This window comes from Anguilla rostrata, chromosome 7 (genome assembly GCF_018555375.3).
Source record: "Anguilla rostrata isolate EN2019 chromosome 7, ASM1855537v3, whole genome shotgun sequence".
Lineage (NCBI taxonomy): Eukaryota > Metazoa > Chordata > Actinopteri > Anguilliformes > Anguillidae > Anguilla > Anguilla rostrata.
In genome coordinates, this window is record NC_057939.1 from 52,149,038 (window position 1) to 52,175,046 (window position 26,009).

The window sequence follows — 26,009 nt, forward strand, 5'->3', positions numbered from 1 at the left end:
ATAAAGAGTCATTGTCGTCCTGAGGGACAGTGACTTTCTCTCACCAAAGCAAAACAACACAGTGCGTCCTTAAATCCCCAACCTGAGAATAAATCACTTTATCATTAAACAACATGAGATGCAGCCATTCTTCCCCCTGATCTTTGCTGCCATCTAGTGATATAAGTTCATGGCTTAAAAAAAAAGAAATAAACATAGGTCATAAAGATTTTACTGCCTCAAATGATTTTCACACAGAACAAAATAATCAGTTCATTATTGCAAAGCTGAAATGATCATAAGTAGCTACTGCAGACAGCTCAAGCATCAATGAAAATCAAATCTAATTCTAATATGGCGCTGCTTCACAGTGCCACTGCCACATTAAAGCCCACATTTCCAGAGGAACTAGCAGGCTTAATTTTGGGCCTAAATTTGAATCAGACAGAAAAGAATTCCTCTTGAGAATGCTCACACTTAAAGTCCTTTGTGAGTTGCATATTTGAAATTGCCAACAGTCTTAAAACTCATAGGCTCAATTCAAGTCAACTCTTAAAGGCATACTATGCACAGACGTACTAGTCCACTGCAGTCATATCCAGAAAAAGTTTCTGGGCCATTCTGAACAGCCAGCCAACGTAGCCAAACGTAACTTAATTTAGTTCTCTAATAACTGCAGCTACCTAGCATTACCAAACACTGACCAGCTAGTTAGTGTTAGTTTAGCCACCAAGCAGCACTAACCCAGCCGAAAACGCACCACTATAACCAATACATACACGTTTCCTCTTCATTCTTCTCCTTCTTCTTCTTCTATTCACCAAATGCTCCGATACAGCCCACAAAAGAAGCCCAAAAAGTAACATACCGAAACCATTTTTTAGAATAACAAATACAGTCAGGCAACAAGGACTGTGCAGAAGTGCACACAGACACAGATTGCCAGTGCATCAAAATAATGACTGAGCATAGTTATTTTTTTTAATACTTTCAAGGTGAAAATCCTGCTTAGTACGCCTTTAATGTACTGGAGCAAGACCAATTCCATCAACCAGTCATCTGGTTTATTTTCAGTACTTATGCCAATAGCTGTTTAATTTTTTCAGCTTTTTTTCATTTTTTAAAGAAAATGAGATGTAATTATGCTTAGTTTTAGCATGGCTGCCTTGTGCATTTCACAGCGTGGTTTCAAGTGATACGCTATTACCGCAGCACCGTGAGCGCCGACTGAATTTGTGGTTTTTGAATGAGGCGTCTCGGGTTCGAGTGGGAATACGAGTGCGCTCCTTTGAATGAGGTGCTTCTGCTTTTCGTCGGAAGAGACGAGCAGCGGCTGCTCTCTGACAGAAGTCTCTGACTCCTCTGGCGCGCGTGGAGTCCTTTCTGCAGGTGGAAAAAAAACGAAAACAAAAAAAACGAAAAAAGAGACTCCGCTAACACAAGAAAGATAAACGTCTGATTGTTCGGCGTCCACGCCTCAGTTGTTGCTAATCTCCGCGTTCTGGAGAGGAGCTGTTTTCATGTCTTGGCACGGGATTAAAATGGGAAAATAACTGAATGTTGCTAACACGAAAATCTGAAGCGTACAGCGTAGGCTATGTTGGCTTCACGAGTGGATGAATTCCACAAAACATCTGGCAGAATGAGACACGCTTTACTGGCACTGCCAATATGACGGGCTCTGCCAACATGACGGGCAGAGACAGCCAGCGCGTACTTTGTTTTGACGATAATCCTGTTGTGTAGACTTTTTTTGTGAAAATCATAGCTGCTTAAACTTAATGTCTGTTGGCTGAGTTTCGGCGTCTCAGTTGCCTCGATTGTTTTTCAGCCGAAAAAGAAGACACCAGTGGACAAACACCTTAGGATAAAAGCAAAATAAATATTTTTGGCAACACCTTCTATGAATGGTTTAGAAATTTTTTAAAAATAGTTTAGAAATAAACTGTAATAACCTTGACCAATTAATTTCACTCCACCCAAATGTAATTCACTATTCTATCTGGACCTATGCTGTAACGGCAGCTAAATCTGATTAAGAAAAAGATGGCCCCCAAGGTCCAGACCTTCGCCGGTGCTGCACTGCACACCCAAAGGGTTGCTCACGCACCTGCCATGCATACCGCTTTCCATTTTCCGCAGTGCTAAGCTGCACATGAAATCTCTTCTACCGACTCAGGTCTGTGTGAGCGTGTCGTGTGCCACAAGGGAGAGAGGGAGAGCATGTGTTTGTCTGTGCTCTCTAGAATCAGCAGCGGAGGCAGCCATGATGAACCCAGATATTATACAGCACTTAAGCACCACAATATAATTTATGCAGCATAAAAACAATGAAGGGGAATACATAAATAGAAGGAAAAATTTAGATAAAATACAGTCGATGGTGTGATAAAAATATACCCTGCAGGTTTGTAAACGCAGAAGTATGAAATTCTGATAAAAATGGGGGTGACCAATGATAAGGAATGTGAGTGCCAGGAGCTAAAGCAGAAGCCAACTGTTAGGAATTAAGAGTTGATTTCCTTGTTTTGGCTGTGCGATACGGTTGCTTTACTTTGCCATCTGGCTGGGGCAGAAACAGACCTGGTTAGCAATAACAAGGGTGATTTCCTAGAAAGTCCAAAGGAAATACCGCACCCAGGAATTTGAGGGAATACTGCGCGCACGCCAGTGTAACTTCAGGACACCAGATGACAGAGACAAATGACGTTGTGCAGTTCTGTGGAAGGCGAAGATGCCGATTCAGGGGGAAATCCTCAAAATGAGACAATTAAACGAGGTCCCCGGTCTCTCTGGTTAGTCAGAGTTCCCATGGTCCTTGAGGCAGAGTGGGTGCATAAACAGCATTATCCCCATGAACATCCATCTTGGCTCTCTATCTCACTGTGCACAGTAAATGTGGTAATTAAATCTCTTGCCGTCTTTGTCGACAGCAAGACGTGTCAGGGAGTCTTCTCCACAGAACGGTTAGTGTACTTCACACTGGCGATGTCTGAATTGGATTGGGATATCACTTTAATGTTAAACACACTGTTTAGTACTGTGAAATAAGTTACACGCAAGTTATTCCTGCTCTAAAAATCAACACATGCAATGCACATGGATTTTATTTCACTGTGTATACTCGACTCCCCAGTCCCCATATGCACAACTTAACATGTGTAACTGCATTTGGATACATGCACAAATCATTCTTTGCAATCATCCAAGAGGCGTACGTTTGGAATGTGCCAGGGATTGCGAAGTAGGAATCTTGAGGCAGCATCCTCAAAAGAGCGTCTATGGTCAACCGTCGCAGGAGCCGTCTTTACACGCCAAATGCATTCTGGGTCGCCACATTTGCTCCCATCTCTCTCGGGAGTCTCTTTTATTTCTCAGGCCGCGAAATCGTTTTAATTTATTTCCATCGCTCAGGCTTCACTCGACACCCCTGTTATAGCCTTCTGAGCTTCTCACAGATATTTTGCTCAAAAACGCATGAACTATAGCACTCATCTCTTGGTTCAAATATGATAACGGCCAGTAAAATAAATAAATAACAAATAAATAAATACAAACTTCAATTCCATACAATTGAGCATCAGTCTTTGTCCACTGGAAAAAATAATTAAATTTCGTTGTCCCAGCCCATATTAGATTCAGTTCAGCTGAAGTCACGTCATAGCAAACAGTAATTATCGCCTACTTTTAAGAGGTCTCAGTGCATTTGTATCCCAATAAGCTTGGCTTAAATTCAATGATATTTGTGCCATGTCTTACATTTATTCAAAGGTCACAATTTCTTAAGTAAATAACATTGCCTGATCGCTACCTTTTAATAACTGTCAAGGCTGAACAGACGATATCAAAAGATCCAGCTCCATTAGGCGTGGGGTACTGCTGGGACGGCAGACGTCTGTTGTGTCAATCTCCCTCAGCTCCCGGGGTGACAGACGTGACAGTTTTTCCCATGAAATACGAGCTGCACATCGAACAGGCAGCGCAAGGCGCTTTGACTTGACGCACACGCATCGTATGTAATGAGTCTATACTGTATGAGAGAGTCAGTGAAGCGCGTCACCTTCCGAGAAAACAAACGTACATTTCCCGCCCTGGCTGGATTCATATTCGTCGAGTTTAAACTGCCACTCTGGCTACGACGCACGCCGGAATAACTTCCAGTTCTCTGTGTGTCTCTCAGGGTTTTACAGGCACGAGTTATCCACGACATGACAGTTCACGCTAGGGCGCCACTGACCCTTCTTTCGGTTAGCCTGGTTCATTTTACTTTAAAACGCTGAGTTTAACAACAGAGCTATGTACAGCTTTTTTTTTTTGTATTGCACTGCCCACCATGCGACACACTTTTTTAACTTGCTTTATCAAATGGTTTTGTTATTGCTGTCATATCATTATCATTATGAACTGGCAGCAAAGTACCCGAAGGCATATATTTACCTAAAACAGATCTCACTTGCCAAAGCTCACTTCAAACTCTATATCCACAGGTAAGCTTCTCTGTTGATGGAAACCGGAGTCTAGCTCTCTTAACTCTGGCTATCGGCATCACCGGCCGAACGCCTTCGATTCAACTCTGCGCAAGGAGCATTTCGGCCAGCAGAGGGCAACATCAGCTAAATTAAAAGCGAGACGGGCGAGACCACTGCATAGCTGACCTTTACTCATCCTGGAGTGTGCAGCGGGACCATCGGCGAAAGGGGCTACTGTTCTGTAACTGACAGTTCCCACCGCTCCCCTGATAAGCTACGAGGCCGAGTCGTGTCTTTCCTGCAGTGCTCGCTCTCTGCCCCAGATAAATGATCGCCCCGCTCTTTATCTGTCCTCCACATCTCTATTACGGGGGTTTGAATATTTTCCCCTGCAATGCACCATGGGGATTTGGCCAGAGAAAACAGAATTTCTGACATGACAGAACATGTCTTTGGATAATGGTTATGCCCCCCCTGCCACCCCCCCCCCCCCTTTCCCCCCCCCCACCCCTCATCTTCGCATTGAAGAAGCTTTCTCTGTACTAGTGCCACTACTTATGAGGTGGCCATTGTTCATTGAGGGTGAGGTAAAAAAGGGAACATCACTGCATTGAGTTTGTACTTCCACAGTGTCTTTCCACAGGTTTTGATCACTCCAAAAAAGAGTGGCCTTGAGAAGAGAAGGGGGGCGCAAATTAAAGAGTACGCTCCGAGCCCGGCTGAGGAATGCCGTGACATCTCACGCAATTAATGTAAAAAAAAAAAAAACTATTCAACAACATCATCCCACAGCGGTGGAAATCCAGGGGTATTTTCCTGGGTGCGTGCTGACTGCCACTGATCCTGTTAGCTGCTGTGATCATCGTTTTGTTGTTGATGAATACTCCCGCTGCATTCCTCATCTGTCCCAAAGAGACAGGGCCCAACTTGAGAAAACACACAGGAGGATCCAAAGTGGAGATGTCATGGCTTTGGTCACACTTCACGGCGAAAAAGAGGTAAACACGTTCGCGTTGGCAAGTTTCAAATCCAATTTGTCGAGGCAGAGCCGGTCCGAGCGGCTTTCATCACATGGGAGCACACACACGCTCACACGCTCACACACACACTCAAACATACACACTCAAACACACACACACACACACACACACACACACGCTCTCACACACACACACACACACACACACACACACACACACACGCGCACACACATAAACATACAGCCACACACACAAGGGCTGCACACTCACGGGTGCAATGGATAAGGGTACATGTGGTGTCATTTGGAGGTGGTGGAGGCACACCACAGATGTCTCTGCTTCTGTTTTACAACCATTAAAACACAGAATGATGCACAATGTGTTTAAACTAGGCCAGTGTTTATTCCTTCCGTGACAAAAAAAATGCCATTAAAATGACCTATTACTTCTTTTATATTGGGTGCCTTGCCGTTTTATATTCAACACTGATTATGTTTTTTAAAAATAGATATTGTTGCAGGCTTTTATTGCAAGTCTTTTGTTTTTACCGAAGAACATGTATCAAGAAACTATAAAAAGTACTGACTGAAATTAAGTTAATGTAACTTTTTCTTTGATTTTTTTTTTTTATGGAGTTCTTGTCTGGTGACAAATCTTTCTCAAAATCTTTTTTTAACTTTTTCATAGCTCCATCATATCTAGTGATGAGAAGATCAATAACCATCTGATTGGATCAAAAACCTTAATAATGAAAAGTTTCAGGACACAGACCAGAGGCCAGGTGAATATCCTGAACTGACTGTACCGTAGGCCTTTCCCCCCAACAGGCTTTTGGGCCAGCTGGCACAGAGCTGCTTTCAGTAACTGTTTTACCAGTGGATATGAACCAGGCAACCCCGTCTTCTGAATCCATAACTTCCCATTGTGAAGGGTAACACTTTAACTGCACGTCCAGCCAAAAACTCAGAGCTTATGTAACCCCCTCCGTCTCACCGTCCGTGATTCGAGCTTCATCGTGGAGGAGGACGTCAGGCCTGGATTCCACTGTAGAAATGTTTTCCTTGATCTCCAAGTTCTGTGGTTACAAATTATTTTGTGCTCAAGTGGCAGCATCGAGGATTATTTGCCTGACAGGAACCCTCAAGGTCCGCTGCCAAGATGCCAATCAAGAAATCGGATTGGCATAAACATGCACTGAAGCCAACAGTAAAAAAAAAAAAATAAAAAAAAGAAAGCACTAAAGAACATTGGATGATTCCTGGCTTTTGGAAGGTGGTAAACAAGCAAGCAAAGTTAATGCTCAGAAAGTAAGCAGTTTAGAAACTGAGGCCGTATTTCTCAAGCCTCTTATTTAGTTTGTTTATTTTTTTAAGCTACTGCATCAATGTTCAGCGAAATAAATTCACTTTAACTGCTACTGAGATGGAAAGCAGAGGTGTGAAATTGAGCCACTGCTAAAAGAGTGTCTTCCGTTTTTACGACTGACGAATTTCCATCAGAAACGAGGTCTTCATATGGAAGCCGCGTTATCCTGTGTGTGTACTGTACGTGCTTTTGGAGTCTCTTGGAGTGCGGGCCCTTTGATTTAGTGTACTATCGGACTAATTGGTGCCAAAGATGTTCTTTCGATGGAGGCCAAGTCCTGCAGTGCCCAGAGGGAAACACCTCTCACGGAGACCCTGTCAGTCCGCAAGAATGCAGATCCGTCCGTCGCTGCCCACAACTAAATACCATTTTTCCTTTCCTTTCCTTTCATTTCTCCCTCTCTTTTTTTCCCCGACGAGGCTTTGAAGTGAGCAGAAGGAGAAAGGAGTCCCGGCCGAGGCAAATTACCCGCGGACTGAAGCATTTTTGACAGGGGTCCCGGAGAGACCGGGGCGAGCCGCCGGGTTCCCGCCGGTGTTTTTTTGGCGGGACGCGTTTAATCTCGGGGGCGCCGGAGACGGCGGCACTGACAGAGTGACAGGGCGGCTGGACGCGGTTCCAGGCCGCCGCGACAGATGAACGGACGGACGGACAGACGCGGCCGGCTCCAAGGAGGAAGGGCTGCAGGAAGGAGAGGATAGGGGACGGGGTTCCAGCTCTGCCATACACTCTACAGGCCTCTGCCTCCCATATGAGCAACCAACGACCAGCTCTGCACATTATACATTACATAACATTACAGGCATTTAGCAGACGCTCTTATCCAGAGTGACTTACACAACTTTTTACACGGCATTTACACTGCATCCATTCATACAGCTGGATGTATACTGAAGCAATGCAGGTTAAGTACCTTGCTCAAGGGTACCCGAGAATCGAACCTGTGACTTTCAGGTTACAAGATCAGTTTCTTACCCATTATACATTATACTGCTTCTACTCATTCCGGCTTTTAGCCCTCCGGAAGGATTTGCAGCGAAGCGAACGGGAATTTAATTTACATTAAGCAGCTTCATCCAGTCGCCCCGCGTTTTAGCTTGCGAAGACACAATTTCCACTCGGAATCATCAAGATGATTTTTTCACCCGACGCTCAGTATTTAAATTCGTAACACTATTACATAACACAGCAGGTCACAAAGTGCCCTCCATTGGGGTGGAATGGTCTTTGAAAATACATTTTATTCATTTATATATCGCAATACCTCACTCTTTAAACTCCAGGGGACTGGTAAGACTGCTTCAAATATCATCGAGCACATGAGTCGCCGAAGGGACCTGTGCAGCTTAGACACAAGGTCTTTCAGGTGAAGGCCTTTGTTCATTCTCCAAAGCACTGAGATTTGAGGCAGAATTTCAATAAAAGCAACCCTTTCTAAAGCATATATCTGTTCTGTGAGACCTGCTCCAAGATTCCAATTCTACTCGAGTAACTACTTTGAATTTAAAACAATATATTTTTTAAAAAGATCAGGGCAATACCAAAATATGACTTTCAGTGCTAAAAAAAAATATCACACCACCAGCGACTCGAAGCTTTATGGTAGTTGTCATGTCAACGTCTCAAAAGCAAGACAGGAAGCAATTCCATCCGGAGGAAATCAAATCAGACTTCACTGCCGTATTTTCCAGGGAAGGACAATTACATTTGACACGGGGATCTTTTTTTTTTTTTCTTGACCTGAGTCTGTTCTTTCAGGACCTGATATCAGTCAGGTGCAGCATTTACCTTTTCTTCCTCTCTGTGTCACTTCGCCTTTTGCAGGAACCGTCGAACAATGGCGGTCTTTACACAGGCACCTGAGCAAGTGCATTATGGTTTCCCACACAGGTTTGGTTCCTCGAAAACGTAGCACACCATCGGAACAGCAAACACAAATGGCAGCAAATTCATGTAATTTACCCAAACTATCCAAAACAGAAAGAATATGCGTAGAAAAACTGTCCCTTGTGGTGATGTTTTGCTGAGGCTTTTTCAGTACTCTCACAGTCATTGTGTCACCAGAGGGAACACATTCTTCCCACTTAAAACTGCCCTGGTCGGACAGAGAATAGAAAGTACAAAAAATATTATCTTAACATGTCTACCTAGCAATCAGTTGACCTGTGATATATACACTACAGTTCCCTGGGGATCCCAGAAGGGCAATGTTTAAGCATATCGAGATTCGTAAACTATAAGGGCGAAGTTTGAGCATATCGAGATTCGCAAACTATACTGTAAAGGGTGAAGTTTGAGCATATGGAGATTCGTTAACTGTCAGAGGTAACTGTATGAAAAGCTGTAGCGTTGAGGGTTTGTTTTTCGGGTCCGGTCTGCTTGAGGCCTTCTCCAGGTAACACAGAGCTGCCTTATTGACTCGTTATTTTTGAAGGCAGCCTCTCTCGCGGGGGCCGTAGCCGTGTTTGCGGTAGCCACCCAGGGGCCTGCCGTAAACGTCCCTGGCGGAATCGGAGGGTGGTCCACACGCCGGGTGGCTCTCTGCACAAAGGCTTGCCCGACAATAATCACTAACGAGAAAATAACAAAACACGAGCGTATTTAACGGGCGCTAATGGCGGGTTAATGCCTGAAGAGTCCGTCATGGGGGCAAGCGCATTACCCCCCTGACAGACGGACGCAGGTCGCGGCGTTTCCAGGGCGACAGCTGGTTTAGCCTCAGTTTGACTCCCTTTATATCCTGGCCGCTTGGCCGCGCATGCTTCGGTGGCTGCCTCGCTCTGTCCTCCCTCCACCTCTCTCTCTCTCTCTCTCCCTCTCTCTCGGGCTTGAATGAGCAAATGGTTTGATTTTGCTGCGTTCGCTCGGACCGTGGGGTTCATCCGCCATCGCTTCTGCATTCCGGCATAACCCCCCCCCCCCCCCCAGACCCCTCCCAGAGAGAACAATCCCAACAGTAATAGAGACTGAGTGGGGGGGTTGGTTCTTGCCATGTAAACCATCGGCATCTCATTATGCAAAAAAATTAAGACCCACAACACATCCAAGACTCCCACTGCAACTTGAGGCCCCGATTGACACTGAATTGACATCAGTGTCATCGTGCAGGTCAGACAGTAAGATCAATACAACTCTGCTGCTGGGTGCAAACACTTTCCATCCCTTGGGTAGGCTACCAAGAGGTCCCTAAAAGATCCTCCATGGAGCAGTATACCTGGAGACCCAGTTTCTCCTACGGCCACAAAACAAAAACTTAGTGAATGACGCAGACGTTAAAAGTATTGGGTCTCCGATAGTGTTTTTTGTTCTGTTTTGCTTTGTAACTGGAGGGATTCAGGATCAGGCCTTCACGCAGCAGTTGAACGATGTTATCCCAGCCCGGCGTGGGGCTTGACGATGACCCGACAGGTCGCCCCGGGATACCGTGTTCCCTCCCGTTTTGGTGACTCACCTCTTATTCCCCTGTGGGCGGGGCCTGACCCAAAAAGCCCCCGGGGGGCCTGCAGGTTACGACTCCTACACCAGGGCTCTTGTAATCCTCAGACCGTTCTTCAGCTTACTTCAGGCGGTTGCACTCTAGTCCTTTCAAAATCAGGAAGAACTTAATGGGTCAAAGGTCAATCCGGGCTCGGAGGTCAGCCGATGTTAAAAATAGCGAGTCGCTCACATGAAGTCTAAAAATACTTAAATTGTTTCTATATACCCATTCCCACTCTTTTTTTTTTTTTTTTTTAAATGCAGTTTTTTTTCTTCCTGTGTAAACATGGAAGAGGAACACAGGATGAAAGGCATTAGTTCATGAGGAAATGAAAAGTGCATCTTCCCTCTCGGTTGTGATTGACTAGATGAAAGTCGAGCAGTCAGAGGGTCTTAGCATCCAAGACTGAACTGATGAGGCCCCTTCATCAAGTATACAAAGAATATCCTATCCTTATCTCTGCTGAGTAGGAATTTGGCATATGCTGCACACTTCAGAGTCTGCTGCCTAGATTTCAACCATCAGTGTCCTATAATAGGGATGTCTAATACTGGGGTTCAACTACACAGTGAGAGTTTCCGTATATTTCACATTTTATGTGGTGCACAGTAAAACTGAATTTGCAATACTGAGGTTTATATGTATATTTATTTATATATGGCCAAATATACTCATTATGCAACATATTTGCAATACATTTACAGTATATTCAATTTCCGTATGAAGCCTGTGCTTCTCATGAGTTATGAAGGGAGGACTAGTTTAAGTGAGGCCTTGGTTTTCATGCTTCCTCGGACTGGAGTGAAAACGCACGTTGGCTCTGCGGTTAAATTCCCAGGCCGCGGATACTGGAGCGGCTGGAGCGGCGGGTTTTGCGGCGCGTGCTTTGGCGCAGGCCGGGGATCTCCCAGCACAGCGGGGGCGCGGGGGGGTGGGTTCGGGGGGGAGGGGGGCAGGAGCCGCGCAGGAGGGCAGCTCATAAAACACCGCTACTGTAAAAGAGGAAATTACCACCTGGCGGACTGCCAAATTCCTGCTACCTTTCATCGCGCATTCTAATCATCACAGATTATTTCATATTATTTTACCAATCTATGGAGTTTATGGGGCTAATCAGCCAATGGCTGACCAAAGACAGTCAGCATGTCATTCTGTGATTGAGGCTACAGGTACACTTATGAATGCAATATAATTTACTCTACAGTCCATGTGCCTAGACAAGCAGTTCAGCAATTCTCTCAAAAATAGGCAAGCAAAGATTCTCAAGCCATTACCTTTTTGTTAAGTAATGAATTCACTTCCACACCTCCATGATAAATTATTAAGTAACTACAGAGGTCATTCATGGTCATTAATAAAAGCGATTCATGCTTTTGGTAACACACAGGATAATTCTGCCTCAGTGCAATGTGTACGCAATACAAGGTGGTTCAAACAGCATCGGTCCTGTGTTGCATCCCATACAACTCAGGTAATACACGTTTCCCAATCAATGGGCAACAGTGTTTACGCTCGAGAATTTTTATGCGGTTTTTTTTACCTTGATTTGTCTAGGCCTCTCTCTCACTGTTTTGGGGGATTAAGTTGAAAAGGGCCTTCATGTGAACTTGAAAGGGCACCTGAAGGCAAGCCCACAGCACATCAAGGCCGAGTGGAGAGAGAAGGGGAGAGAAGGAGAGCGCGCTCCACGGGCCCGAGCCTCGAAAAGGCTCTCGCCTGGCACGGAGAAACCCCCCCAAACTCGAGCGCCTTCATCTCCCGCTAAATAAAATCATGCACAGTATAGATTATGCTAGATATATATTACAGATTAAACAGATTAAACTGCTAGATTATGGATTAGTTTAACCTCTCTCTCTCTCTCTCCCTCTCTCACATTCTCTTTTCCTCTCCCTCTCTTCCACACACTTTCTCACTCCATCTCTCCCTCATTCTCTTCTCCATCTCTCTCTCTCTCCACAAAAAGTTAAAGACGCACGCCCACAGACCCTTGAGACAGCGCGAGTGCTCTGTTTGTCTATGTTAGGGGAGGGTGATGTATCGTCAGGGCTGGGGGGGGCGGGGGGGGGGGGGTGGCGTGCTGGGTGGGCACAGGGAGATCTGTCTGGGCCGCCCTTTGAAATGGTCTGAGCCAGCTGTTCCTGTCCCCCCCCCCAACCTTTGATGTAGTGATGCTGCACGGAGTTTTCACGGGGAGAACCTTCCAGAACTTTCAGAGCACCAGTATGTCAGGGCAATAATGGCTGTTTTGACGCTTTCGATCTATGTTTGCATTATGATGTAAGCAACAATGGACCGAAAATCACAACAACTGGGAAGACTTTAATCTTCCTATTATTCACGGGTCTCTTTTTATAACAAAGCATTAAAGCTGGACGTGTTGAGTTATTCTTTTCTTCCCATCATTCCCTTTCATAATGCATATACTCCAGTCAATGTATGTACAATCAGTACTGTATAATCAGAGCCCACTGTGTACGAGCTCATAACTAATGGATTTAAACACACACACACACATACACACATACACACACACACGCACGCAGGCACACACACACATCTGATAAGTGCGTAGCATAGCGTGACACAGCAGCTGATCTGTTTACCGCCGTTAAAAACGATTTCGATTTCTCTCAGATGGCGGCGGGAGCGGCGGCGCTTCCTCCGGCCCCGTCCTCCTCCGGGCCCCGGGCCCCGCCGAGCGGACCGGCGGGGGCTCAGATCTCCGCTCCAAAATGAAAGGGGCCGCGATATGGGGCCCATCTCACTGCACTCCAGCAGATGAAACCCCCCCCCCCCGTGAAAGGGTGAGGGCCTGCTGGTGCCCTGTGCGGCCCGTGCAGGTCTGTCTGATAGGGCCCGACGATAAGTGACATGAAAGAGCCCTGTCATCAGCTTTTGTTTGCCTTTTTAAAGTCCCAAAACATAGCAGAGGAGGGTTCGGGGGGGCGGAATGGGGGAGGCCAAGGAGAACAGAGCGCTCCACTTTGGAAAAGCAAGAGGTGACGTCAAGAGAAAAAAAAAGAAACACGTTCGTGCTTAAGATTTGGAGTTCAGTTTAGGTCAATGCCTAAGGTGTAGCTTTCCATAAATTATTTTTTACCAGGATTTTTTTAAAAGCCGTAATGGCTTCGCTTCCTGTCATGTACAGTTATTGGATATTCAATTCATATTTTCATATTTTGTTGATACAACGAATGACACCAAAAAAACTAGTATTGCAATTCTGAGATGAACAAGCAAGCATTCTACAGTGTTACAAATGTTGTTTTTTTTGTGTTTTTTTTGCTCGCGAGACACATTTGGAAATCCTTCCATCAAAACCACAAGGAGTAGTTTCCCCTACCAAAAGCTATGAGTCATATGTTTGCAGATTGCAATCACCTCTTTTTGAATAAATTATTCAAAAATCTGCCTCTTCTTCCTCATCTTCACCCTCTTCTTCCCCATCATCACCCCCTTCTTCCTCATCTTCAGCCTCTCTCCTCCATACCCCAGCTACACCCTCTCCAAACTGGAGCACACAGCCCACACATACCCTGAGAACAGAACAGGTAAATGATCTCCTCTGAGTGGATGTATGGCAGTTATGATGGTGGAGGTCATTTAGAGCCAAATGTAATGCAATTAAAGAATTAAATCCATTGTACCCCATAGCCACATTATAATCTTTTTCTTTAAGTTGATCGGATACACAGTATGTTAGGGATTCACAGCACCAGTCTCGGATGTAAAGCAACCTGGCCAGTGTGCATATGTTCGAAATGCCTGCCACACGGTCTACCCCCTTTTTGCAAACTGCGCCCTTGCTATTCAGCATTAGTACCTTCTAATGTTACCCTTCTATAGCTTTTTGGAAAAGTGGGCTAATCTTGCGTTATCGGGCCAAAAGTAGCATGGGGACGTCAACGTCAGGCTGAAAAGGGCCATTTCCTCGGGAGCTAGCACGTTACCTGCCCTTAGCGCAGCTGTCGCGTCCCCCAGCAGCGGGGCAATGAAGGCGCCTTTTGTTCCGCTGATAAGTCACACATTGTTCCGCGCTCAGGTGCGCCGACCGCGGGGGATAAAGGAGCACAATATGTCCTCTTTAACACGGTACAATTCACTTTCCCCTCCGAGCGACGCGCCACGGTTTCCTGCTGCCTAAACCTTTTTTTTCCCCTCCCTGTTCACCTCCCCCCCCCCCCCCCCCAACATCCATTTTCCCTTCGGGAGAAAACTTTTAAAAAAAATTTAAAAAAACATGTATTTGTCCGTTTCTCGATTTTCGCTGCGCTAACTGGCGCGGAATGTCGAAGAGTGTCATTCTCCTGACACTGTTCTTTGGGAGCACCTGTTGTTTTCCTCTGCTGGGAAGTGCCCCGAGCACAGCGTGGTTGTTTGGGGCTACCTTACGCACCGACGCCTTAATTCGCTCCCTTGGTGGAGGCTCTCTCAACACGGGCTCAGCACACACCTCTCCGGTTCCAGGTCAGTGGGTCCCCGCTGAAACAGGGCTGCCATCACATCAAGAGCCGTTTGGCTGCAAGACGCAATGCCTCCAGTATTACGTCTCCATGGTTACCTGTAAACACTGTGCTGCGGAGTTCTGCGCTCACATGTGTCAATATGCTGATGTAAGCATTCTTACACTAAGCTTTTTTTTTTCTGCCAGATGTTCAGTAAACTCCTCAAATACACAACATCGATTGATTTCTCCTTTTGGTCTTACATTATTTTTGTATTCTTTCATTTTTTATAAAAATCACCTTTATGAATTTTCATGGTTAAGTGATTTTATATATTTTAGGTAACAATTTGTTTGCATGTATGCGACCCAAGTTTTGTTTAGCATATTTTCTAATAGAACACATTACATGTGCTTGTGTGAAGAAACCGCATGGCTTATGAGGATATATTGATCTAACTGCAAGGGTTATTGATTTTTAAAATATGATTTATTTATTTCACAGGAGGCTGTGATGACTATTAAGTTGTAAATGGATGCATTATTTCAAAAATATTACTAAAGTAAACTGTTGATCATGAGCAATAAATCCTTGTCCGGTGTTACCCATGAACGTGGAGAATTTCATGATGAAGGAGGCGAGGAGAAAAAAGCTTAAAATGAATGTATCTTGATTTTCTTTCTCCAAGTAATGCAGTGTTACTCGTACAGCTCATCCATTCAAACAAATGCTATTCTGTTTTTGAACTTAATGTCAGAACATACCATTTGAATTGTTTTCCCACACTCAGTATATATTAAACATCTTCAAAGCAAACTGTCTCTTTCCAAACCTTCAAACCCTCCCTCCCTGTGCAGGGGTACTGGTGTGGGTTGAAGACAGCCATTCCATGATGTAATCCCACTGTCACAATGGACTTAAGTTTGACACATCCAATGTGGTCTTGTTTCAAGTGTAGCTTTGCATTTAAACGCATGACCGGGAGGCAGACCGCACAGGTAGACGGCCTACGGACAGCCAGGAATCTGTGCGTAATCTCCTCAGCACATCTATTTTACTGGCAGCACGGACGGTGCAGGTGTAAAAAAATAAAAATAAAAAAGTGAACACAATGCGACACATACCCATCAACTCTTTGGGTGCATGTGAAAATATTTTACGAAACATTTGCGTTTGCGCAAATATTGATATTGCACATTTACAAAGTATAAAAGTTTACCAACTCTCCCTCTCTCTTTCTCTCAATCCCGAAAAGAAATTCAGTTTGGATAATCGCTAGCTTTTAATGCCAAAAACCCCAACAATTTGTGCTTGACTAAAGTAATTGCTCACCTTAGCTGCGCCAGGGTTTACACAGACCCTACAGACTCCTGTTTTCTTTTATGACAGAGCATCTCGCGGCCGTCGCGGCGGTTCTCTCTTGATAGCGTTCTTGCACATTACCTCTGATTGGCACGTGCCGTAGTCTTTTCCTCGGGCTACGAAAGAATAAAGGGGCTGCTATGAAGTAAACATTGATAATGAAGTGCATAAATGTGATAGCTTTGAATGTGGAACAGTGGCAAGTAAAGCCCATGTCTCTTCCCCTTCGGGCTCGGGATTGTGTCTGCTGTTGTGCTTGGTCACCGCAGGTTAAACGCGTTTACGGAAAACACACCCTTGTCTCTGCGCTGAAATGCGGCTTTGTCAAGCTCTTGACAGGGGGAGTTTAATGCGGGAGCATCGCTATTGTGCCGCGTGAGCTTAAAATAAGCCTGTATGTTTTTCCAATACGCACCGAGCTATGCTTTGATCTGTCCGTGCTGGAGTCATCTAAAGTCATCTTGTTCTGAAAAGCATGTTCCTGTACTGCGGGCCTGGTGTTAAGAGCACCTATCCCATTGGATTCATAACACACTAAATGTACTCTTGAGGCCCACTTACCAGGTATGCTGTAAGGCGAAGTACTTTTTAGTGTTGCAAGTGTGGTCGTGAAGTTTCAAACTGGAAAAAGTCCCTTCTCGTGACCCACAACCAAGTTCATTGCCTACAACGGTATTTCCCAACCTTTTTTCCATTTACGGCACACTTCACAACGTAGGCTACTGACGTTGATGTGACGTGTCGACAGTAGGCCTAAATGTTCTTTCGGGGTTTTAAGTAGGTGATATGCATTTTAATCGCATATATTTTCTCTCTCGTGAATGTTACTTTTTAATTTGAGTTTTTTAAATTATTTATTTTAACTTTTCAATTTTTTGAAAAAGGATTTGTTTTCACGTGGCATAACTGACGTCACCTGACGGCAGACCGGCTGGGTCCACGTAGAGAGAGATAAATGTTGTTGCCCAAATAAAACAACAGAAAATTGGCAGCCTAGCCAGATTCTGACAGCTCAAACGTCACCTCCTTTTACATAGGCCAGAAACCTTAGTATGATATTTGTAATCTGATTTTAAAAATAGTAATAACTTTTTCCATTTCATTTTTTTTACTGTAATAAATATCCTTTTGTTTTTTGTTTTTTTATGCCATCAAGAATTCTGGTCTGTGAGAGGCCTCGTTGGCTGTCAGCAATGGCGAGGTTCAGTGCAGATAGTGCCTCCCATGACCTCATGTGATTTCACTCTTGTGTTGAAGCTCTGACACAACCTTAACATCAGCTGACCGTTATGAAATTGCAAAATATTCACCAGAGCAATCTTTTTTTCTTCAGATTTGCTGTACACAAACAAGACATGTGGTGAGCCAGTATGACCCTGCTTCATAACACTGCAGCCATTTCACTTTATTTAGCCGCTGGTATTTGTGTATTTGCAAGTAATTCCTGTGTGTTTCTCTGAGAAATATGGTTGGGGTTTTCACAGTGCTCTTGGGTGTGTTTTGGAATAGAACAAATAAGTAAAATATTTCTATATTTACCATCATTTTCAGAAAGTCCAGACGGTCACCTGAGAATTATAGCCTTGATGGCCCTCAAAAGCCTATATATGCAAGAAACTTCTAAATCCTGAGATTCTATCTTCAAAATGCTCCCGTTCCCTTTATATATTGTGTTTTAGTTCAACTGAATAGAAAGACAGGGCAGTCTGTAGAGAAGACACAGGGGGTAGCCATGTAGCGTATGCATTACTTGGAGATAGCAAATCAAGACACATTCATGTTAAGCTTTTTTTTTCCCCTCCCCGCCTCCTTCATCAGGAAATGATCAGGAAATGCTGGTGCTGGCATTCTCCCTGTTCAGCCGGCCTTTGATCAATCATGTTATCTCTGCTGGATCTATATGGGAAGGGTATTAAAAGATTAAATGTAACTTAACCAACTTAATGGCCTTTGATTTGCAGTCTCTATTCAGGAAAAAGGAGGATGTCATTATAATGGCCGTGTGGTTCTGCTGACTCGGAGGGAACATCAATGTCAGTGGGAACTGCTTTAATACCGCCAGCCCAATCATTATCTCCACAATCGCGGCTGTCGACTTAGAGGTGGAGGCAGGGTGTTCAATAACAGGGAGTGTGTAGGGATGTGTTCTGTTTTTTTATTGTTTGTGATAAATGTTGCAAATATTGTAGCATTTGGTCATTGGTCAAGTCTTATGGGTGATTAAACCACAGTCAAAGGCAAATAGCTGACAAGCACTGGAATTATGAATTATTATTGTGTGGAGGTGTAAATCCAACTAATTAGATTACTTTTAACTCATAAGAGAGTATATGTGGTCTCTAGTGGACTCAAACTCTGTCACCGCTGAGCTTTGTGGTGTTGCTGGCAAACACTACACTCTGCTTAAGTTATTAATATTCACAAATACTCTGAGGCAGGTTTTTTCCTCCCAAATTTCTCTGTAAATATCTTTGTCATTTCATCTCTGTTCAAAATGGTAAACCTGCAGGGTGTCCGGAAAGTCCCTCGTGGATACCGTTTGCGTTCTCTCTTCCTTATATAGCATTGCATCGCACTCATTTTCTGCTTCCTGGCTCTCTTATCCAGCCAAAGAGGCTGTCCGTGTACATGAAAACAATGTTACGCGTAGCCACACAGTAAAAGGAAAAGCGCGAGATTGGCCTTGAGGACAGACGGCTCGATCCGAGTAAATTTTCAACTCTGGAATATTTCCTTTGGTTAACTGTGTCTGTTCTATTTTTACTAAGCGTGTCATAGCTGGTAAATCAGTGATAATACTCTTATATATATATAGCAAACGTGCAGGTGTACAGGTGTCAACGAGTGAGTGGAAAATGTATTCTCAGGAGGTTGATATAAATATAATTCAGTAAATATATATATATATATATATATGTATATATATATATATATATATATATATATATATATATATATATATATACATAATTTTGTTATTTCATTTCTGTGAGTGACACAGTAGCCTGAAATGCTTTTTGACTTTCTGAGGGTCTCGGAATTCACCTCAGCGAACACTGAGCGTGATGCAAACCGACTCTGCATAAACTCTTCAGTTTGACGTTCTCATTACATCAACAGTCTAATTTAGCTCAGAGTGCTAATTCAGTATCATCTCTCTCGGCACTCAGATGGCCCATACCCTATCACCTTCGGCTGCATCTTGTTGTGCTGGCTCGTATTGCCTTTGATATTGGAGAGCGTGGAGGCTTTCCGGAAGACAACCAGCCCCTTCGTGTCTAGCTGATTAACTTCGCTACCTGTGGCCTTCGATAAGGTGACGAAACCTCTCAGGATTCAACATGCACTTTGCCTATTGTCGAAAGGGTCGCAGCTTTTAATTTTGTCTTATCTGACCCCCCCAAACACCGCCCCCCTCATCTCGCCCCTCGCCCACCCTCTTCCCTGTCACAATTCTATTTATCTCAGACTCCAAAGATTATAAATCTGTATCTGTATGGAATTTAGATGACAGGCAGCCTCAAGGTACTCCACCTCAGACTTTACCAAGCTTAAACGTGGGAAACACTTCCTAAATACTGCAAGTCCATTCTAATGTTGTGATTCATTTGCAAAAATGTAGAAAAGGCTGTTGTGCATTGGCACAACACTTCAGCAGCATGTAGGATGGGTTCGTTCCACAGGACACGTCTCAAACAGCAGGTGGCAAGATGGCATCAATGATTCTGTACCGCTGCAATATTTATAACCTCTGAGCTCAACAACTGACTGCATGGGGAAATGCATGCCTTTGATACGCTATTGGCCTGGTGTTTGATCCCCTGCCATTTTAATTTGTCAACGTTCAAGTTTCAAAGGATATTAAACTGGCCCCAGGCTGTGTTCTTAACTGTGGATTACTCGGAAAGGAGTTCAGTTACATTGCAAATATATTTGGATTTATTTTTGCAAAATCCATGGTGGACTGTTTTTGTTTTCTGTTCGTACGGCTGAAAAAACAGATGCTTGTCAACACAAACAGCACAAATCTGCATATTTTATTGTTCCCTATTGAATAATAAGTAGAACTTCTTAATGGAATATATGCTGCAGAACTGTCTCCAGGACTAGGGTATTTTCTGATCAAATACACAATAGGTTTGAAAGAGTTGTGCTGTTCCCAACTGGAGCGATGTGATTTTTCCCAGTTAGGGGATTTCCTCTCCTCGTGTTTCGTTGGAGGTAGCAGTGTGCCATAATGTAGGGAGTGTTTGAAGTTCCCCGTCTGCAGGTACTGAGAGGTGCACTCTCCTGCAGGTACTGCAGCCCCAGCCAGGGTCTGCTGGCCAAGTCAAACATCACATGAACCGACTTATTAGCTGTGCGTGTGTGTGTGTGTGGTTATTAGTCTGTGTGCCTTCATTTGTATTTGTGTGTGTGTGTGTGTGTGTGTGTGTGTGTGTATACATTTATGTATGTAGGTCCCTTTGTGTCATTTATATGCTACTTTCTCCTTTAATCTCTAGTGAACAGATCAGATTAAAGAATCAGAATGATAGTTGATAGAGGGTCTGCTACCTCTCAGATTTGATTAATACTGTCCCTCCCTGTGACATGTATTCAGCATTGTACATAATGCTGGTGGCTCAGTATTACCATAATTACCCCCTCTCCATGTAAAACGATACGGTGTATCTCCAGGTGTCCTTCGTTGGCCCTTGCTTGCTAAATAGCCAGCGCTTGGCTGTGATGTTCATGTATTAAATGCCGTGCGTTTGAATGTAAGTATTGCTCCCCCCGGTCCCGATCGTCTTGCCCTTCCTACGGTCGGTTATTCGCACCGATCGCAAACGGCGCAGGTTCACGCGCGTCCTCTGGAAGCGATGTGCCAGGGCTTGTCTCGTCTCCCTCTGATTTATTTGACATCTCCACGTGAGAGTTTTAATTGCTGATTTGCGCATTGACAGGTGGGTCCTGCCGTTTGATATCCGTGCTGTGATCTTGTGAAGGAGATAACTGCGTGCAGTCACAGAGCAATAGACGCTCCGCATGTGGGATTTCACCTAATACAGAACAAAAAAAGATGGATTATGGATTGTTAGGAAGCCATTGATGTGTTGAGAGCAAGCCTGAGTCACACGCCCTTTCAACTACGCAATGACATGGCATATGTGAAATCTCTTCTTGAATAAGATCAACGGTTAAATCTGACAACGGTTACATTTCCATCTTAATTTCACTCGCTCTCACACAGTTTCATCCAGAATACCCGCTAAGCAAAGGGAACTTATCGTAATTGATTGAGGTTAGTGATAAATATGTCTTAATATGTTTAAACATAAAACTGCAAGTTTCCTTTCGAAGAGCTCATGTCCAAACCTGTAAGTCTGTGATGTGAAGCCTCTAATTTTTTGTTTAATTTGTTAGTTTGGACACATATCTCATAAAATAAACATGTCTGTAATCTGTGAAATAATTTTCCATAGGCTGAATTGATGATGGACCATGTAAGACTGTAAAAAGTTCCTATAAACATACAGTAATGACAGGTCAAAGGATCTGTCTCCGTTGCCAACGGCTAGACAACGCCCAGCAATGGCTGAAGGTTGCAATTTGCATGATGGCTCAGTGCAGCAGACCCTAAGAAACGACTGTGTCCGTGGTAATAATTACTCTTTTCTGAATTTATAGAGCTTTGTGGAGGGGGGGGGGGGATTGTTATGGTCTGTAACTTTAAGACAAAGGGTCAGACATGGCATAGATCCTGTCATCACATAACCAGCGGGAATTATAATTTTATGCTTTACATGGAAATACTGTTTGGCTTCTCTGGTTTTTTTTTTTTTTTTGCACGGTTTAACAGGTTTTTGATGTTGTCTGACAAATGAATGTGCTCATTCTTTCATTTCTTGTGTGTTGTCATTATTTTTCTCAAATAAAAGTTTGTCATAAGTCTGCCAGTTTACAGATGGAGAGCTCAGTGAAGGAATTCAATGTATAATTGTATTTTACAGGTGATTTATAGCTCTGTCAACATCATAAAGGTTTAGAAAACATTACTAACTGCATTGTGATATTGCAGTTAGTAATGTTTTCTAAAACTTCGAAGGTCATTTTGAAAGTTAGTATACTGGATGCAATTAAGACCCCTTAACGGGTACAAGATGGATTGGGAAGGGAACAAGTCCCTTAAGTACGCCAAAATATTTACATATAGAGGACAAGCGATCCATCAGGACAGTTACATCACTTACTGTTGTCCATCAACAGTCTGACTCAAGATTTCCACCTGGGGGGGGGGGGGATTATTCAATGTAGTCAATAACATGCAGAAAATAATTAAAGTACAATGCAGTTCAATTGGTTTTCATACCAAACTTACCAGTATCACAGAAGCAAGACTTATTGCAATGGAAAAATGCGTTTTTTTTTTCTAAAATCCAGATTTATTTAAATGTTTTTGGGAGCGTATTACATTAGATCCCCACTTTGTCTCAACAGGCACTCATAGTAGTACATACAGTAAATGGTAAATGGACTGCATTTATATAGCGCTTTTATCCAAAGCGCTTTACAATTGATGCCTCTCATTCGCCAGAGCAGTTAGGGGTTAGGTGTCTTGCTCAAGGACACTTCGACATGCCCAGGGCGGGGTTTGAACCGGCAACCCTCCGACTGCCAGGTCTTACCTCCTGAGCTATGTCGCCCCTTACAGTATCTGGTTGAAAAGTAAGCAACATAAGATTAATTTTTTAATGAACTGAAATGAATTGCATCATTACCCTTTTATTATGATGGTTATGAATAGTCAGATATGAGAAGGTTTAATCACATAAAATGTCTTTGGAGAGAAGAAAGTGCCTCGGCAGAGGCCTTTTGTTCATCAAATAGTATTGGTCTGCATCTGCTTTTACGGTGATGGATGTTCTCCTGACTATTAACTATTTAAAAGCAAATTCTGCGCTTTGATATCCTGTATGTGCAATAAGCCATGCACATTAGTCCTGGAATGAGACATTTGGCCTCTGGGAATAGTGAGTCAATCACATTCACACCATGGCCACCAAGGTGCGTAAACCTAGCAGATGTAACGTCACAGAAGGTCTACAGAACCATAACCCTTTGAGTATTTGCCCTCAGATGAACTAAATACTGTTTCTAATCGTGCAGATAATGCACGCCGAACAGGTCCATCAGCAGGCTTATTCGACTCTTTTTTTGTGGTCGCAGGTGTAATTAGTGAACATTCCGCAGGCTTGGAAGCCGGCCAAAGCAGGGCATTTTACCTGACACTGTGTGCAAAGTGTAAATTAAGCTCAATTGAATTGATATAGCCTAGGAAAAGTGCAAGGTTACATGGCGAATTCTTCTTGCCTATCAATTTTCTCCCTCTCTCCCTGTCTTTCTCTCTCTGTCTCTCTCTAAACCTCCTTTTCTCTCTCTCTCTCCCCTCCCTCCTTTTCTTTTGTTTTTGTTATTTTACCTGGCAGTGCAGGTGTGAATGTGGGTGAGGTGGTGGAAAGAAAAAAAAAAAAAAAACATCCAATTCGGTAAGCTTGTCATGAAAGAATCCATTGACTGGTCTCCACATCCACGGTACACAATGACAAATAGGTGAGCAATTTTCCGCCTGACTTATGAGGAACAAAGGGCATTCCCACTTTCACTGGCTGGCTACAGCCGCACTGAGCACCTCACCTTCCTCTACCTGAGCAAACTCTGCGGCCCATTATGGGAACGAAGGCCTTATTTGCTTTTGGCTTTTTTTACGCTGGACGTCTTCGGACGACGAAACTCTGATTAAGAAAATTCTTTGCAATGCTGCAGAATGCCTCTGTTAATGAAAGTGTGTTTGTCCTTTCATCTGTGGCATTAGATCGCCAACTTTCAATTGATTCTAATTTTTTTCCTTTTTTTTACAAGCGAAGGCTTTATTTATTTCTACAAATATCATTGTATCGAGACAACATTTTTTTTCTACTGTATTTTTTAAAGGTTTATTTATATACTATTTTTTAAAACACTTTTAAAGCCCTCATAGTTCTTTGAATAAGTTACCAATAAAAGATATACATTTTAATATTTATTTGCAAAGATTACAATAGGATTTAGATTACAGTAATTTAACATATTATGATGTCATACATTCTACTATTCCAGATTCATGTTCATCAGCGTCCTGGGAAATATCTTTAAAAAAATCTTATTGAAGAATGAGACTGTATGAGCTTTTTCCAATATGGTGCCCTATTTAGAGAAATCGGGTTGTGTTGCATCATGGGGTCTGGATTAATCTTAACTTTGTCACTGTGGAGTGTGTACATTTGAATATCTGAAATATTTATGTACAATTATTTTCCACTTTGAATGTTTTTTTAATTATCTTAAAATGCACACATCACAGATCCTTTCCTCAGTACCTTACCAGCAGTGGCCTACGTGTTGCGTCTTTAATGATTTTTCTTTCTTTCTTTTTTTTTGTCTTCCTGGTGGTTAGCCGGTGTTTTCACCGCTGATTGAATTACTCCTGAGTGCTCAGAGAATGCTTTAAGGAGGAAAGTGTGCAAATTAACCGACTGACCTTTTTTCTCTTCTCTCGCCCCGGGGACAGGGGGGCCGTCGGGTGGGAAACGTTCTCTGTCAGGGCCCCCCGCTGAAGCCGGGGAGTCTGGGAGATGTGTGAGGTCATTCTGAGCCACACACAAACACACACACGCTCGCCCACTTCCTCGCATTCACCCCATTCTGAACGACGCGTTCTCTCTTTCGTTTTTACACTCACTGCCACTTCGCTCACTTTTTCACTCAGAGGGTGCACTTAATGTACTGTGACAAATTATTGTTGTCATGGTGCTTTAATTATTAATGTACTGTGTCAATTATGTTTATCGAAAGGGACATATGAATACATTTATGTCATTTGTGTTTGTGTCATTTGTGTGTATGTTTGTGAGTGTGCACACATTTAGCAAAATAATATTGGCTATCAGTCACACAAATTAAATTATGTCAATGACATTAAGATCTGCCTGCAATGAAAACTCGTGAGGCAAAAACAAAAAACTGTTTAATTTAAACTCAGGGTAATATGGAAATATAGTTACACTAAAATGTAAAAATATGGTCTAAAAAATACATTTTGCCTGCTGGGTTTTCAAACAGCCCTTGCATTTGAAATGGACTGGATTGAATCTGGTGGGATGTTGGGGGGGGGGGGGTGGGTGGGGTGTGAGCAGGGAGGTGGGGGTGGGGGGAGAGAGGGGGGTTAGCGGGATTGGTATGCAGGTCCCACCCTGACGGCCGCTTAGCGCTCTGAGTCCAGTGGGGTGACCATGTCCTTCAGGGGTAAGCTGTCACAGCGCTGAGCGGGTAATTGATGCCTCATGCTTTTCTGGGGCAATTATCGCACCCAAATGTCAGGACCTAATTTGTGGCTTTGTGATGTGGACACATGGGCCGGAGAGCAAGCCTACTGGTGTGCTCCACTGGGAAAGCCGACTGGGGTTTGCTGAACAGATGTGGAGTCCTGGACCTCCTGGAAACAGCACAGGGTAGCGGGGGAAATGTGTGTGTGTGTGTGTGTGTGTGTGCATGTGCATGTGTGTGTGTGCACGTGTGTGTACGTGTGTTTGTGTTTTTGAGAGTGTGTGTGCATGTGTGTGTGTGCGTGTGTGCGCACACACTCTGCAGTCCCTCAGATACTTATACTCACCCTTGTAATCTCTTGGCTGGGCTACTACATCTCCTTGCATCCACCAGGCCACTGCAACTGGCCCAGAATTCTGCCCACCTGGTCTTCAGCCTGGCTAAATTCACACATGCCTAATAAAAGGTATGAATAGAAATAGAAATATTACAATATGTCTGGTCAATCATTAGGCTTCTACTGTATATGATAATCTGCCATCCAATTAACAATTAGTTTAGTGAAAGATCAATTGCATTGCGT

The 26,009-nt window shown here is 43.7% G+C and overlaps 1 protein-coding gene across 1 annotated transcript in view; it reads right to left on the minus strand.

The window, feature by feature from the left end:
* LOC135260000 (zeta-sarcoglycan-like) overlaps positions 1 to 16,793 on the minus strand; it is a 231,998-nt gene extending 215,205 nt beyond the window's left edge. The window contains exons 1-2 of the mRNA XM_064345028.1: positions 16,643 to 16,793; positions 16,052 to 16,197 (exon numbers count right to left, since the gene is read on the minus strand). The gene's annotated coding sequence lies outside the window, so the exon portion shown is untranslated. The remainder of the gene's footprint in view (positions 1 to 16,051; positions 16,198 to 16,642) is intronic.
* Positions 16,794 to 26,009: the final 9,216 nt, after the last annotated feature.